The following is a 16,667-nucleotide window of genomic DNA, read 5'->3' on the forward strand; positions in this document are numbered from 1 at the left end:
CTGTCTCTCCTTAAGAACATGCTGACTTCAGGGTAAAACGTTCTCTGATCTAGAATCTAATTTTGCCCCCTTCTATCATACCATTCTTACTCCATCTTCTTTCTAAACTTGTTTGCTATTCTCTACGAAAGAAAGTCCTTGTCTGCCTATACACGTTGATATCCTTAAAAATCTTATAATTGGCACTTTTTTCTGTTGTTGGGATTCAGAACTTCCTACGTAAATCTGAATTTGTTTTATTTTACGAAGCCTAGAAACTGCCCCAAAACACTTTTATTTTCAGTAAGATCCTTCCAATTCCCATCTATTCTAAGTCTAACTGCATCTGCCTGTGGGTCCCCAGCTTTCCTGGGCTCTGTTGCTTATCTCAGTATAAAGGCTTCTTCCATGGCTAGGGTGAGCAGGCCGGGACATCTGCAGGAGAGGCTCCCTAGAAAGAACTGACTAGGCCTTCAAGGTCTTCAATAACCTCCTTTTGCAGGCTCCATATTGCTCTTAGCTTGGAGTCACAGGGCTCAGGCTTTAATTTCCAAGTTAGAATTGTTCACTTAGTTTTAGAAACTAAGTGGTAGATAAATCCAGAAAAAATTACTGAAACTCAGTGTTTATGCAAGGGAAATTTTTTTTTAAGGTGCTTACATTTTATAGCTCAATGAGAAAAGCAAAGGTATCTATCTCTTTCAGACAATACACATATCACTAACTTATTTCCATAACAGGATATTCAGTAAACACTTAGAAATATGAACAAACTTCTAGAAGGTGCCCAGTCCCATCTCCTAAAGTTTAGCATAAAATTCAGAAATCAAGGTAACAGGGCCAGGAGGGTGGCTCATACCTGTAATCCCAACAATTTGAGAGGCACAGGTGGGTGGACCACCTGAGGTCAGGAGTTCGAGACCAGCCTGGCCAACATGGAAAAACCCCATCTCTACTGAAAATACAAAAATTAGCCAGGCGTGGTGGCACGCGCCTGTAATCCCAGCTACCTGGGAGACTGAGTCATGAGAATCGCTTGATCCCAGGAGCCGGAGGTTGCAGTGAGCTGAGATCATGCCACTACACTCCAGCCTGGGCAACAGAGTGAGACTCTGTCTCAAAAAAAAAAAAAATCATATAGGAATGTAATCGGAAGCCATAGTTTCTGAATTTTAAATCATTATAAATGATTAAATTTAAATGATTAATTTAAACAGTTATAAATTACTCCTGTAATCCCAGCACTTTGGGAGGCTGAGGCAGGTGAATCATGAGGTCAGGAGTTTAAGACCAGCCTGGTCAAGATGGTGAAACCCCATCTCTACTAAAAATATAAAAAATTATCCGAGAGTGGTGGCGTGGCGTGCACCTGTAATCCCAGCTACTCAGGAGGCTGAGGCAGGAGAATCACTTGAACTTGGGTGGCAGAGGTTGCAGTGAGCTGAGATCACGCCACTGCACTCCAGTCTGGGTGACAGAGTGAGACTCCATCTCAAAAAAAAAAAAATTAGTGAATATTTTTCCAACTGAACACATAAAGATGTTTTAGTGTTTTGATTTACATTGAATGCAATATACAAATATATTAAGCTAAAAATAAACTATTAAGTGTAAGAGAAATATAGAGGAAGAAATTGCGTGTGTGTGTGTGTGTGTGTATACACTTCTTTAAATGGAAAAGAAAATAGTGGACCAAAAAAATGGTGTCAGAAGAGCTGACAATTTGCTAGCAAATCAGGAACTTCACAAATGCTTAAAGTAAAATTAGTTTCTCTATTGTACACTGAACTTATTTTTCCCAAATCTCAAGTCTCCTGGGTTCAGAATCTTCCTTATATATACTTTTTGTTTACTTGCATATTATTCACATGAGAACAAATATATAATTTTTTTGTTCCAAAGTTTATGAAATATTTTTACATTATCTGCTCAGGGATTTTAAGAATGTTTTCGTAAAATTTAATGTCGCTCAGAAGTTAATTTGAAGATTTAATTCTACAGTGAGTGAGCATATTACATTTTATTTCACTATTGCATTCCATTTTCTCCATTACCGATTGGAGAAAAAAACTATTTAAGTCAAAATTTTCTTTAGTTAATTTTTCCTTCTATTTATTTTAAGTGACATCACACAATTTTTTAATTTTACCAGGCTGACTTTTTTCTGGTGGAAATTTAGGATGTTTTATAAGTTATGGAGTTGTTTTAATGTTTATATAAAGTAAACAAATACAGAGGACAGTGCCGGGTGTGGAGCAGATACTCAACATTTAAGAGAAAACGACTTCTTTTTTCTTTGTTTTTTTTTGAGATGGAGTCTCACTCTGTCACCCAGGCTAGAGTGCAGTGGCGCGATCTGGGCTCACTGCAACCTCCATCTATCTCCTGGGTTCAAGCGATTCTCCTGCCTCAGCCTTATGAGTAGCTGGGACTACAGGCGTGTGCCACCACGCCTGGAGTCTTTGTCTCCTGGATGACTGTTTCTTGCTTTTTACTTGAATAAACTCTAAAACTGAATTTTGAGCCTTTTGATTATTTTAGATTGACAGCTCTTCATAGTATCTTTCTGTCTTCTGCTTTTACTTTCTTTTTTATTTTTATTTTTTAATTTGAGATGGAGTTTCACTCTTGTCACCCAGGCTGGAGTGCAATGGCGTGATCTCGGCTCACTTCAACCTCCGCCTCCCGGGTTCAAGAGATTCTCCTGCCTCAGCCTCCTGAGTAGCTGGGACCACAGGCACCCACCACCACACCCAGCTAATTTTTGAATTTTTAGTAGAGACTGGGTTTCACCATGTAGGCCAGGCTGGTCTCAAACTCCTGACCTCAGGTGATCCACCTGCCTTGGCCTCCCAAAGTACTGGGATTACAGGCTTGAGCCACCACACCCAGCCTCTGCCTTTACTTTCTGACTAAACCCTCTTTCATACGCACACGTTGTACCTAACACCATGACTCAGGTGCCTGCTTCCAATGCCTACTGGAATTCAGATGTCCATAAGTTCAAGGTCATGGCCTTAGACCTGGCTGTTGTAAAGGCAAATAGAAATTAGAAATAGCAGACTTAATTCTCCAACTTGAAAATAAAGGAAGAGATTTTGTTCTTCTTTTTTTCTTTTTTTTTTTTTTTTTTTTTGAGACGGAGTCTCGCTCTGTCGCCCAGGCTGGAGTACAGTGGCGCAATCTCGGCTCACTGCAAGCTCCGCCTCCCGGGTTCACGCCATTCTCCTGCCTCAGCCTCTCCGAGTAGCTGGGACTACAGGCGCCCGCCACCACGCCCGGCTAATTTTTTTGTATTTTTAGTAGAGACGGGGTTTCACCGTGGTCTCGATCTCCTGACCTCGTGATCTGCCCGCCTCAGCCTCCCAAAGTGCTGGGATTACAAGCGTGAGCCACCACGCCCGGCCTCTTCTTTTTTTCTTAAAGGATTTAACTTAGAAAACTTAGCTATGTAAATTCTTTCTCTGATTCTTTGAAATATATATAAATCATTTTAATAGCTAAATAGGACTTGGTCAATCATTTTAACTTAGAAATGTCTTTCTCTAGGACCTGGAAACAATTGCTTTGAAATGTAAATAGCAAAAAAAGATAGTACCCTATGCCACAGTTTCTATTGGATAGTAGGTGCCTACCTTCAGCAGACAATTGACTTCAAGTTGCAAAATTATCTTCTTCTATGAAGATAAAAAAGTTAATTTTTCTCCTGAGTATAGCCAATTAAAATTTCATTGAATATGCCCAATATACAGATGGCCTTCTCAACCACCAAATGAATTTAGGATCAACTATGTATGACAATTGTGCTGTTAAGTCTATTTAAGAACAATCTTGGCAGATTTGCTGTGATGCATATCACCTTCTGGTTTATTTAATAAAACAGTGTTCTTTTTCTTCTGTCATTATAGAGTGTCTCTGAGGTTGGAGATCATTTTGATTTTAATTATGTTATTAAAACACTGTACAGAATTACCAGATGGGATATAAACACATGAGGTGCCCACAATACATTAGTTCAGAGAGGCTTTTCTCTCTTTGGCTTGCCCCATAATTTGCAGGCAGAATATTTCTCTGCCTGTTTGTAATATACAGTCCCTTCCGGAGCAGTTCAACCAGACTTCTAGAAAAATAGCTTCACAGAAGAGCAATCAGCCATTCCACCTCTATCTTTCAATGCACTTGGCATCTTCAGACCTGAAGATAATTCAAACACCATGGGGCCCTGAATCCCAAACAGCCTGGCTAAAGTTCTATGAATTTTGTTTATCTTTACAAAAAAACTCACTTTACATTATAATCTTCTTTTGTATTTCTTGTTTTATTTTCACTTGTTTCTGCTCTGATCCTTATTATTTCTGTTCTCCTAATTTGGGGTTTGGTTTGTTCTAGCTTTTCTAGTTCTTTATGATAGATTAATAGTTTATTTTGATATTTTGAAACTTTTTTGTGTAGGCACTTATTGCTATGAACTTTCCCCTTAGTACTGCTTTTACAGTATCTATAGTTTTGGTATGTTGTGTTTCCATTTTCATTTGTTTCAAATAAATTTAAATTTTCTTCTTAAATTTTTTATTGGCCCACTGGTCATTCAGAAGCATATTTTAATTCCTCTGTGTTTGTATAGTTTCCAAAGTTCCTTTTGTTATTGATTTCTAGTTTTAGTCTATTATAGTCAGAGAAAATACTTAATATGATTTCATTTTGGAAGGGAATCTTGTAAGAGTTATTTTGTGGCCTACCATATGGTCTATCCTTGAGAATAATTTAGGTGCTGAGGTATAGAATTTGTATTCTGCAGCTGTTGGATGAAATGCTTTGTAAATATCTATTAGGTCTATTTGGTCCATATTGCAGATTAAGTCCAGTGTTTATTTGTTGATTTTACTATCTGGATGATCTATCCACTGATGAAAGTGGGATGTTGGAACGCTCCAGCTATAATTGTATTGAGGTTGATCTCTCTCTTTAGCTCTAGTATTTGCTTCCAATATCTGAGTTCTCCAGGGTTGGGCACATATATATTTACAACTGTTATATCCTCTTGCTGAATTTACCACTTTATCATGATATAATGACCTTTGTTGTCTCTTTCTATAGTTTTTGTCTTGAAATTTGTTTTGTTTGATATAAGTATATCTATTCCCGCTCTTTTTTGGTTTCCATTTGAATGGACTATCTTTTTCCATCCGATTATTTTCAGTCTCTGTGTGTCTTTATAGGTAAAGTGTGAAGTCTGTGCCTTGCAGGCAGCAGATTGTTGGGTTTTGTTGTTTTGTTTGTTTGCTTGTTTTTACCCATTTGGCCAATCTATGTCTTTTGATTAGAGAGTTTAATTTATTTACATTCAATGTTGTTACTGATAAGTGAACGCTTACTTCAGCCATTCTGTTATCTGATTTCTTGTTTTGTGCTCTTTCCTCCCTCCCTCCCTCCCATTCATCCTGTCTTCCGTTTAGTGAAGGTGATTTTATCTAGTGGTATGTTTTAATTTTTTGCTTTTATGTGTTTGTGTCTGTTACAGGTTTTTTTTATTTGAGGTTACCATGAGGCTTGCAAATACATCTTATAACCCATTTCAACTAATGGCAACTTAACACGTTGTAAAAAAGAACAAACAAAAAAGAAAAGTGAAAACTAATAAAAAATACACTTTATTCCTCCACTTTTTAACTTTGTTGTTTCTTTTCTTTTCTTTTTTTTTTTTTTTTTTAAGACAGAGTTTTACTCTTGTTGCCCAGGCTGGAGTGCAATGGCACGATGTTGGCTTACCACAAACTCCGCCTCCAGGGTTCAAGCAATTCTCCTGTCTCAGCCTTCCAAGTAGCTGGGATTACAGGCATGTGCTACCATGCCAGGCTTATTTTATATTTTTAGTAGAGACGGGGTTTCGCCATGTTGGTCAGGCTGGTCTCAGACTCCAGACCTCGGGTGATTTGCCCTACTCAGCCTCTCAAAGTGCTGGGATTACAGGCGTGAGCCACTGCGCCTGGCTTTTTGTTTCTATTTATATCTTATTATACCGTCTGTGTATTGAACTTGTTATAGTTAGTATTTTTAACAACTGCAACAGCCTTAAATGTAAATGTAAGAGTTATGGCCTTAAAGAGGCAGTGGAGAAAGAGTTATTATTTTTAATAACTACACAAGTCACTATAGAATAATCTTTTAGTCTTCTCAAAATAGCAATAGTTTACACACCACATCTGCAGTGCTATGAAATTCTGTTTGTGCATTTAATATTACCAGTGAGTTTTGTACCAGATGCTTGCTTGTTGCTCATTAATGTTTTTTTCCTTTAGATTAAAATACTCCCTTTAGCATTTTTTTTTTTTTTTTTGAGACGGAGTCTTGCTCTGTTGCCCAGGCTGGAGTGCAGTGGCGCAATCTCGGCTCACTGCAAGCTCTGCCTCCCGGGTTCAAGCAATTCTCCTGCCTCAGCCTCTCCGAGTAGCTGGGACTACAGGCGCCCGCCACCACGCCCGGCTAATTTTTTTTTTGTATTTTTAGTAGAGATGGGGTTTCGCCGTGGTCTCAATCTCCTGACCTCGTGATCCGCCCGCCTCGGCCTCCCAAAGTGCTGGGATTACAAGCATGAGCCACCGCGCCCGGCCTCCCTTTAGCATTTTTTGTAGGACAGGCCTGATGTTAATAAAATCCGTGTGTGTGTGTGTGTGTGTGTGTGTCTAGAAAGGTTTTTATTTCCCCTTCATGTGTGAAGGATATGTTTGCTGGATATATTATTCTAGGACAAAAGTCTTTTCCTTCAGCACATGAAGCGTGTCATGCCACTATCTCCTCACCTCTGAGGTTTCCACTGAAGAATCCACTGTCAAACATATTGGTTTGCCTGTTTGAATGCTGCCTGTTTGAATGCTATCTGTTTCTTTTCTCTTGCTGCTTTTAGGATTCTTTATCTTTGCCCTTTGGGAGCCTATTATTAAAGGCCTTCAGGTAGTCTTATTTAAGTTAATTATGCTTCATTTCTATAACCTTCTTGTACTTGAATATTAATATCTTTCTCTAGGTATGAGAAGTTGTCATTATCCCATTGAATAAACTTTCTATCCTGAACTCTCTTTCTCCTTCCTCTTTAAGGTCATAACTCTGAGAGTTGCCCTCTTGCGGCTATTTTCTACATCTCATAAGCATGTTTTATTGTTTGTTAATTTTTTTTTGTCTCCTCTGACTGTATATTTTCAAATAGCTTGTGTTCAAACTCACTAATTCTTCTGCTTGATTAATTCTGCTGTTAAGAGACTGATGCATTCCTCAATGTCATTTGAGTTTTTCAGCACCAGAATTTTGGCTTGATTTTTCAAAATAATTTTAATTAACTTGTTAAATTTACCAAATCAGATTCTGAATTTCTTTTTTGTGTTCTCTTGAATTTTGTTGAGCTTTCTCAAAACAGCTATTTTGAACTCTCTGTCTGAAAGGTTACATATCTCTGTCACTCAGGAATTGCACACTTTATTTAGTTCATTTAATGAGGTTGTGTTTTTCTGGATAGTCTTAATTTTTGTGGATGTTCATTGATATCCGGGCATTAATGAGTCAGGTATTTATTTTAGTCTTTGCATTCCGGGCTTTTTTTTTTTTTTAACCTGTCCTTCTTAGAAAGGCTTTCTAAGTATTCAAAGAAAACAGTGTTGTAATCTAAGTCTTCAGTCATTGCAGTCATATCTGCATTAAGGGACACCCCAACCCCAGTAACACAGCGAGGCTTGCAGACTTGTAGAAGTGCCACCTAGGGGGTTTTAGGTAAGATCTAAAAGAGTTCCTGGATTGCCAGGCAGGGACTCTTTTTCTCTTTCCTTACATTCTACCAAATAAATGGAGTCTCTCTCCATCCTGAGCTGCCCAGAGCTGGGGTAGGGGTGACACGAGTACCCTGTGGCCACCATCACTAGGACTGCACTGGGTGTGACTCAAAGCCAACACAAGACTGAGTCTCACACAGGCCCACAGGGACCACTGACTAGCTACCACTGATGTTCACTCAAGGCCCACGTTCTCTTCAGTCAGGAGGTGGTAAATCCTTTCAGGCTCATATCCTTTTCTTTAGGGCAGCGAGCTTTCTTATCCACCCTGGGCTGGGGCATAACAAAATGCCATCTGGTAGCCAGAACATGGGGTCAGGAACCTTAGGAATCTACTTGATGCCCTATTTTACTGTGGCTTAGCTGGCACTGAGGCCAGGAGACAACATCCTTCCTACTCTTCCCTCTCCTTTCTCAAGCATAAGAAGCCACTCCCTGTGGTCACCACCACCCAAAGCCCACAGCAAGGACTTCCAGGCTTCTGCTGATATTTACTGAGGACCCAAGGGCCCTTCAGTAAGCTTGTGGTGAATTCTGACAGGGCTGCATCTCTTCCTTCAAAACAGTAGGCTCCTCTCTGGCCCAGGGTGATTCCAGAAATGCCATCCAGGAGCCAAGGCCAAAAACCAGGGACCTCAGGAGCCCTCTTGTTACTCTACTCCACTGTGGCCGAGTTGGTAACTAAGCTTCAAGACAAAGTCCCCTTTGCTCTTCCCTCTCTCTTCCTCAAGCAAGGAGTCTCTCCACATGGCTGCCACAGCTTGAATTACACTAGGTCATACCTGAAGCCAGCACAGCCCTGGGTCTCACCTGCAGCAAGTAATACCTGGTTACTGCTAACATTTATTCAAGGCCCAAGGGCTCTTTAGTCAGCAGATGATGAATCCTGCCAGGACTAAGTCATTCCCTGCAAGACAGTGTGTTCTTTTCTGTCCCAGGGTGTGCCTAGAACTGTCACCCAGGAGCTAAGTCCTGGAATGGGGGCCTTAAAACCATTCCTGGTGCCATATTCTACTGTGGCTTAGGTGGTATCCAAATTGCAAGACAAAGTCTTCTTTACTCTCCTCTTCCCTCTCCACAAGTAGAAGAAAAGAGTTTCTTCCAGACCTTCGAGTTGCACTGCCTGTGGCTGGGCTAAGGGCAATGCAGGCACTTCCTTGTGTCATCCCAGTTGGCATCTCATAAGGCCACATGCACTTCAAGCTTTTTGACTCTGAGCCTAGCAAAGCACCAGGATTTGCCCAGAAATTGCAGCCCAGTGGCTTAGACTGCCTTTCAAGTTTATTTAGAACCCCAGAGTGCTTTAGCCCATGGTGGTGGGGCTACCTGAAACTCAGGTTTTGGCCACTGAAATGGACACTTTCTCTCAACTAGGGCTAGTCTGAGTGCTCCCTCTGTGAGCACTGGCTGAACTCTGCCCCATGTTGCTTTCTGCTATGACCAGCAGCACTGAGTTTTACTGCAGGGTCTCACAATCACTGCACTCTCCCTCCTGTAAGTGCACAGGTTTGCTCTTCTTGCCAAGCTGCTCTACCAGGGAATGGAGGAGAGGTGCTGTTGGCAATTCAAGACTTTCTTTTCTTATCATCTTCAGTGCTTTTTCTTTGATGTGATATTAAAACCAGATATTGTGGTCATTCCCCTGAATTTTGGTTCTTATGAAGATGCTCCTTATTTGGATAGCCATTAAATTTGGTGTTCCATCAGGGACATGATTGATTGTTAGAGGGTTCTATTTAGTCCCCTTGCCCCACTTCCCTCCTGCAGCCATGTTATTTTAATTAAGTGCCACATGTGAGGCAAAGGTGACCCCAGGGTCAATCATGAGTGCTTCCAGATACATTTGAAAGAGGTGCACTTAGCTTTAGTTTAAAACAGATCATAGGGACTGCTATGCATGGGTTTGGTAGGGGCAGGTGAGGGTGGCCCATATTCCTATTGCTGCAGCAGAAATTGCTGCCATCCCTGACAGAGGAGGGCACCTGAGTGTTGGAAAGGGGAAACTCACATTTTGGTTTTTCTATGTAAGAGTTTATTGTTTCTGAACCTCTCCTGTGATAAAGGACAGAAAAATGCAGACTTTATCCACAATTCTAGGTCCTTCTACCTGCAGGTGCGGTGGTATCAGGGGAAGAAGCTTGGCTGATGCTTCAAAGGCATATTCTCATGATGCGGGTGTAATTTGTGTAGATTATCACACCTGAGAAGGGATCACAGCGAAAAAGGAGAAAAAGAAAGCAATGGCTTATTCTGAGGTGAATGTGTCTTAGGTCTGGGACTATGTTCATTTTCATGTTGAATTGTTACGTGTGTAGAACTTGAAAATGTTTACTTCTCTACTTGTGATGTTCCTGCCTAGTCAATTTGTTTTAATTATTTTTCCCCTTTTTCTTCTTATGATAGTCAAAGGGCTCTGAGAAATACTTCTTCCTTACATACCAGAGCCTACTCTTCATCCCCTACATCCGAGCTTCTAATAAGCCAAGAAAAATTGTCACCATGAATTTCTGACCTGCAGCATTAAAAATGTTCCTTTTGTGACTGTGGAACCTGGGAAGTTTTGGATGCCCAAGACTCCTGTGGGAGATGGGAATCAAGTTCTTAAGAAAAAGACAATGTACTCTTTAGCTTCCATGAACTCTATGCAAAGCAAATTATAAAAATGCACATTTAATGAGAATGGCCTTTATTGCCCATGATAACTCAGGAAGTGCTGAATAACAAAAAATTAGAAGAGACTTCCTCTCTAGGATGCTAAAGAAAGACTTATTTATATACATACACCATTAGAGATTACAAAACAGGAGATATTTGCAGCTTAATCTTTGCTTAAAACTGATGTTTTTTCATGACTAGACTCAGATTGACTCTTTTTTTTGGTTAGTAATAGCACAGTAGTGTTGTATCATCCTGTGTGCATCAACACCTGAGACAAATTTCTTATAGTTGATGTTGATTGTATTCACTTGGTAAATATGCTCTCTGACAGACTTTCTTTCCCTCTAGAGTTATTTTTCTATTTATTATTAATAGGCACCTTGGGGAGGTTTGTCAACTGATGGACAAAAACCAGTATTAAACCACATTTAATCTGATAGCTCTTCCTTCTTTAGATTCTCTTTGCATACAGCTTGAAGATCTGGAGAATAAAGGCTCTCATCTTTGTTTACTGGTTAAATAAACTGAAAACCTAGGCTGTGCCACTTACTAGATTTCTGACAAAATATTCCCCTTGGGCCAGAAGCAATAACACCACTGGCAAACTTGTTGGAAATTCTGAAACTCAAGCTCCACCCTAAATCCAGAGTCAAAGTCTACATTTTAACAAGATCTCCTGTTCATCGTTGTACACAATAAGATTCGAGCAGTACGTTTCTAACTCACCATGAAATTTCCATTTATTAACTATGGACAACTTACCTTGTATCAGGTAAATATAGCATTCAAAAATACACATGTCTGTGTTTGTGCCCTTTATTGTATATTTTATTATAAAGAAAAGTAATGCATCTACACTGGTTTTGTAGATCTTATGCCATCCTCTTTTCTCAGAGTTAAAGAATACATTAGAGAATATTTTTCTGCTGGAAAGTATCTTATTGGATAACTCCAGTAACTCATATAAGTCAGAACCGGCTCTTTTTACTCTCATTTTACCTGATGTCAAATCAAGAATTATTTCTTTGGTCACTTGGTAAATATGTTTTGTTTTTCAGGGAGTGTTGCCATTCAGGGATGTGGCCATAGAATTCTCCCCAGAAGAGTGGGAATGCCTGGACTCTGCTCAGCAGCATTTGCACAGGGATGTGATGTTAGAGAACTACAGAAACCTGGTGTCTCTGGGTGAGGATAACTTCAATATACAATTCACATTCCACACTAAATATTTTATCTTCTTCCATTTTCTAGGAGTTTCTGCTTTGCGTAAATGAGTTTCAGAATTCATCTTCATAAAAGCAAAAACAAAAAAAGTTGGGTATCTGTTGAGGTAGAAAAAAATGTTCAAGATGTTTCATCTTAACATTAATCTTTTCCTTTTTTGAGCTGATCTGTATACTTCAGTCTAAATTACTGGTAATACAAGAAATTTAGTGGCATAAAATATGGTTACCCACACTTTAAAATCCAATTTTTTTTTTTTTTTGAAACGGAGTCTTGCTCTGTCACCCAGGCTGGAGTGCAGTGGCGCAATCTCGGCTCATTGCAAGCTCCGCCTCCCGGGTTCACGCCATTCTCCTGCCTCAGCCTCTCCGAGTAGCTGGGACTACAAGCGCCCGCCACCATGCCGGGCTAATTTTTTGTATTTTTAGTAGAGAGGGGGTTTCACTGTGGTCTCGATCTCCTGACCTCATGATCCGCCTGCCTCGGCCTCCCAAAGTGCTGGGATTACAAGCGTGAGCCACCGCGCCCAGCCCAATTTTTACCACCAATTTTTCATTTAGTATTACTGAGTAGTAGAGCTAAGAACTTACATATTAAAAACATTTTTGTTTTGTTTTGTTTTCTTTGTTTTGAGACGAAGTCTCACTCTGTCGCTCAGGCTGGAGTGCAATGGCATGATCTCAGCTCACTGCAACCTCTGCCTCCTGGGTTCAAGCAATTCTCCTGACTCAGCCTCCTGAGTAGCTGGGATTACAGGCTTGTGCCACCATGCCCGGCTAATATATACATATATATATATGTATTTTGTATTTTTAGTAAAGACCGTGTCTCACCATGTTTGCCAGGCTGGTCTCGAACTCTTGGCCTGAAGTGATTCACTCACCTCGGCCTCCCAAAGTGCTGGGATTACAGGCGTGAGCCACCACACCTGGCCAAAATTTTTTCTTAATATTCTAAAGTTCCTGTTAGGAAATAGCACATTGGTATTAATTTTCTAGAATCTTCTATAATGTTCTCTCTTCTCTAATGAGCACATTACTAGATTGGTAATTGGAGTATCCTAGCAAGAATCATGCTATTCTTTTCTAATAAAACAGGTCTTGTTATTTCCAAGTCAGACTTGATTACCCTTCGGGAGCAAAGAGCCCTGGAATGTGAAAAGACAGAAGACAGTAGTCAAACACCCAGGTAGGTGGGAGTGAAGGAAGGAAATGACACAAATGACAGTTCCCCATGTCAAGGAGGAAGCCAGACCTTTACACATGGTTTGAATAGCTCTCCTCCAGTGAAAATAGTTTCTAGAACGCTGCATTTTTTCTCTTGTTTTAACATAGAGGCATCTTTTGTCCAATTCTCATAAATTTTCTAAGCACTGTACTTCCCCTTCAGTAAGGTTTTTTTTTTCCTTTGAGTTTACAGTGATAATAAGTTTTAATGATAACTTAAAAGAATGTGTGATCTGACGGCACTTCCATTGCTTTGGGAGAAACAGTAATATCTGTATTTTTGAGAAACTCTATGTTAAACCATTCTTAAGGTTCTTTTTTTGGATAATGTCTAAATTACATGAGAGTTTTGGTGATATTGGGATTTGGTTCAGAAATCCCAGGAACACCACAAAAAGATGCATGTTTTCTGCTTTATAATTTTTTATTCTACAGTGGTTTCAAATGTAATTTTATAGAAATTTATACTCGGTAATTTTATCAAAACACTAACCATCTCCCTAAATATAAGAAACTCTAAAATTACATTAATTCAAAATGTTATTCTTTTTATATAAACTAATATTGGTAAATTAAAGTCTGTATACCCAAATTCCTCAACTGTAATACAGTTTGATGTATTTACTCCACACATTTATCAAATATACTATGTCACTGAGGAGCTTAAAACATTGCTGAGCATATATTAAACTCTCAATTTTAACTTTATTTTTAAATAAGTGTCATTTTACAGTTTTCTCTTACTTTGTATTTAGCTTACTGGGACTGTGTCAAATATATATATATATATACACACACATACATACAGATACATATATGTACACACATGTATGTATGTATGGGTGTGTAACATGTGGATCTTTTCACAAATAATTGAATAGCTATATGTTTACTGTTTACAATGTATTTATTTTAGATTTATATATATAGTGAAATGGTTAATACAATCACATTAATGAACAAACACATCTATCACCTCACATGGTTACCCTTTTTGTTGTGAGAACAATTAAGATCTCTCAGCAAGTTTTCAGCATCCCTAACAGTATTATTAACTATAGTCATGAAGCTGTACATTAGGTCACAATAACTTGTTTTATAACTAAAATTTTGTACCATTTGACCACCTCCCATTTTTCCCATCTTCAGGCCCTAGCACTCAGCTTTACACTCTCTGCTTCTAGGAGTCCAACCTTTTTATATTCCCCATAAAAGTAAGATGGTACAGTATTTGTCTTTTTGCTTTTGGCATATTCCACTTAGTCTAATGTCCTCTAGGTCCATCCATGTTGAAATGGCAGGGTTTTATCATGTTTCATGACTGAACAATATTCTGTTCTGTATATATACCATGGTTTTCTTTATCCAGTCAGTGTCCACAAACATTTTAGGTTGCTTTCATATCTTGGCAATTGCAAATAAGACTTCAATAAACGTGAAGGTGCAGATTTTTTTGAGATACTAAATTTATTATATATGCAGAAATGTAATAGTGGGATTGTACAGTAGTACTACTAAAAATTTTTTAAAGAACCTTCATACTGATTTTATAATGACTCTAAAAAATTACAAATCACCAAGAGTGTACATGTCATCACTTTTTATAACACTTATTTTTGATGTTAGCAATCCTAATAGGCGTGAAGTAATACCTTACCATAGTTTTAATTTGCAACTGCCAAATTGGTGATATTGAGCCTCTTTCCACATACCTGCTGGCCAATTGTATGTTTTCACTGAAAAAACCATATATTTAGTCCTTGGCTTATTTTTCAGTTGTATTATTACCATTATTATTAAGGTTTTTGCCTTTGATTCATATGAGTTCCTTATATATTTTGGATACTAAAATCACATATGAGTTTTTAATTTTATTGTTTTCTTGGTTGTGCAGAAGCTTTTTAATTTGATGTAGTCCAACATTTTTATATTTGCTTCTATTGCTATACTTTTGCTGTCATATCCAAAAATTCAGTTTCAAGACCAATATTAAGGTTTCTTCATATGTTTTCTTTTAAGATTTTTAAGGATTTATGTATTACATTAGAGTCTTTATTTTATATTTAGCTAATTTTTAAATATAGTGTAAGAAAAATGTCTAATTTTATTATTTTACTTGTGGATATTCAGTTTTCCCAGCAGCAAGTATGGGAGAGACTGTGTGGTGTATTCTCAGTTCCTCAATGTCAAAGTCGATTTAATATGGAGGGGTTTGTTTCTGGGCTCTTTGCTCTGCTCCACTGATTTTGGTGTGCTTTTTTTTTTTCTTGAGACAGAGTTCAAGTTCTTGTTGCCCAGGCTGGAATGCAATGGCCGGATCTCAGCTCACCACAACCTCCGCCTCCTGGGTTCAAGCGATTCTCCTGCCTCAGCCTCCCGAGTAGCTGGGATTATAGGCATGTGCCACCACGCGTGGTTAATTTTGTATTTTTAGTAGAGACGGGTTTTCTCCATGTTGGTCAGACTGGTCTCAAACTCCTGACCTCAGGTGATCCGCCTGCCTCAGCCTCCCAAAGTGCTGGGATTACAGGCGTGAGCCACTGCACCCGGCCTTGGTGTGCCTTTTTACACACAGGCCATCCTGTTTTTATTATAATAGTCTGCAAATGTAGTTTGAAATCAGAAAGTATAAGGCCCTCAGCCTTGTTATTCCTCAAAACTGCCTTGGCTATTCCAAGCAAGTCTCTTGTAGCTCCATAAAAATTTTAGTGTTGCATTTTCTGTTACTTTAAAAAATTCCACTGGAATTTTGATAGGACATTTATTAAATCTATAGATTATTTTAAATAATGTGACACTTTAACAATATTTATTTTTCTAATCCATAGACATGAAATATTTTTGCATTTATTTGTGTCATCTTCAATTTCTTTCATTAATATCTTAATTATTTCAATATAAATTTTTTTCACCTCCTTGGTTAAATATATTGCTAAGAAAGTTACTATTTTGATGCTATTTAAATAAGATCTTTTTTTCATTTGTATTTGGTAGTTTGTTGTTAGTGTATGGAAACACAAATGATTTATATATCAGTTTTATATTTCTCTAATTTACTTAGTGTGTTTATTAGCTGAAACAGTCTTTTGGTGACATTTTTACTTTTGTTTTTCAATTTAGATGCCTTTTTTTCCATTGAGACAGGATTTCACTCTGTCACTCAGGCTGGAATCCAGTAGCGTGATTATGGCTTACTGCAGCCTTAATCTCCTGGGCTCAAGCAATCCCCCCACCTCAGCCTCCCAAGTATCTGGGACTACAGACATGCATTACCACACCTGGTTAATATCTTAATGTTTTGTAGAGATGGGGTCTCACTACATTGCCCAGGCCAGTCTCAAATTACTAGGCTTGATCCTCCCGTCTTGGGCTCCCAAAGTGCTGGCACTACAGATACAAGTCACTGCATCTGGCTGGATGGCTTTAAAAATTTTTTTTCCTAATTGTTCTGCCTAGGATTTCAGTACTATGTTAAAAATAGAAGCATTAATGGTCACAATGTACCCTTGTATTGGTTTCGTTGAAACTGAAGGAGCAAACACCTCTTCCAATCTTATAGACTGGTTTCAGCAGGTATAGATCTTCTCTTGGGTTGACTGGCTGATAACACCCCTTCTGGGTTTGCAGTGGTATGTGGGTCGTAGGTGGGTCACGTGACTGCATCTTGGTCTGCAGTGGAGTTTGCCATTAGTAGGCTTGTTACCACTAACCTGGGTAGTTATTAACTTTCTCTTATTTTTTGGCAGACTGGATTGCCTTC

General features: G+C 38.8%; 1 pseudogene; it reads left to right on the forward strand.

Annotated features, from left to right (window-relative positions):
- The first annotated feature begins 2,930 nt into the window (after positions 1–2,930).
- On the forward strand, positions 2,931–12,883 carry LOC129490716 (zinc finger protein 736-like; annotated as a pseudogene).
- The last annotated feature ends 3,784 nt before the right edge of the window (positions 12,884–16,667 follow it).

Source organism: Symphalangus syndactylus, chromosome 9, assembly GCF_028878055.3.
Source record: "Symphalangus syndactylus isolate Jambi chromosome 9, NHGRI_mSymSyn1-v2.1_pri, whole genome shotgun sequence".
In the NCBI taxonomy this organism is placed as follows: Eukaryota; Metazoa; Chordata; class Mammalia; order Primates; family Hylobatidae; genus Symphalangus; species Symphalangus syndactylus.